This window comes from Portunus trituberculatus, chromosome 18 (assembly GCF_017591435.1).
Source record: "Portunus trituberculatus isolate SZX2019 chromosome 18, ASM1759143v1, whole genome shotgun sequence".
Classification (NCBI taxonomy): domain Eukaryota; kingdom Metazoa; phylum Arthropoda; class Malacostraca; order Decapoda; family Portunidae; genus Portunus; species Portunus trituberculatus.
Window position 1 is genome coordinate 20065986 of NC_059272.1, and position 952 is coordinate 20066937.

Sequence of the window (952 nt, forward strand, 5' to 3'; positions counted from 1 at the left end):
ACTACATTTACAAAGAAACGTAACCACACTTACATTCAGTTCACAATCCTCAAAGCTTGCCACTAATATAACACAAACACAACATCGGTGGGTAAAATTCACGTGCACACATACACACACACTAGGGCCTCCACACGCACATAGGATACTCACACCTATGAAAACACGCGCGTGCACACATCCATCTTGGTTTGGCTAAGAGTTTGTGTATATTTTCAGCACGAGAGTTACCAGCCCAGAGCACAGCGCATTACATATCACCCGTCCAACCTCTCAGCTCACACTGCCGATCACACTGGCTGGACGATGCCACTTGCGGGAAAACGTGTTGTACTGCAGCTCAGAGTGACTTTATCCATCCAAATGCACACGAAGGGCGGAAAGGTATGCATGTCACGACGAGCAAGGAGTGTTTGGGGCATGGATGATAACCTGGCGGGTGTAAGCGACGAGGAGTGAAGAATGGAGAGAAACCGGTGTCGGGAGTGTGTGATCGTGCGCTTTGAGTTTGAGCGGTGTGTGTGTGTGTGTGTGTGTGTGTGTGTGGCTCACGCTGAAGCTGTATCGCTCTAGCCATATGGTGGGAAAGATTGCCGCTCTTCCTTCAGCTCCTCCACTCCCGTTGGCATCCACTGGGGCACCACAGCAGTGATAAGACCGCATGCCCACTCCGCCTACCCCGTCAGCCGCCCCGTCCCGACCTGCCCCGCCCCCTCCCTCGCTCCCCGATACCAGCACGGGCACGGGGCAAGGCGGGGCGGCATGGTGGTGGTGGAGGGGAGTTATGGGGAGGGAGAGGGAGATGGGGCGGACCCTTACTGTGAGGACTTGTCAACTGTCACACCCGAACCGCCCCCTCTCTCCCCTCCCCTATACCACCACTCCATACCTCCCCAGCCAATGCCTCTCCATGCCCCGCCTCTACCCAACCAGACCACCTCCTCCTCCTCCT

General features: G+C 55.8%; 1 protein-coding gene across 1 annotated transcript in view; it reads right to left on the minus strand.

Moving 5' to 3' along the window:
- LOC123505895 overlaps positions 1–598 on the minus strand; it is a 137427-nt gene extending 136829 nt beyond the window's left edge. Inside the window, exon 1 of the mRNA XM_045257743.1 lies at positions 154–598. The gene's annotated coding sequence lies outside the window, so the exon portion shown is untranslated. The remainder of the gene's footprint in view (positions 1–153) is intronic.
- Positions 599–952: the final 354 nt, after the last annotated feature.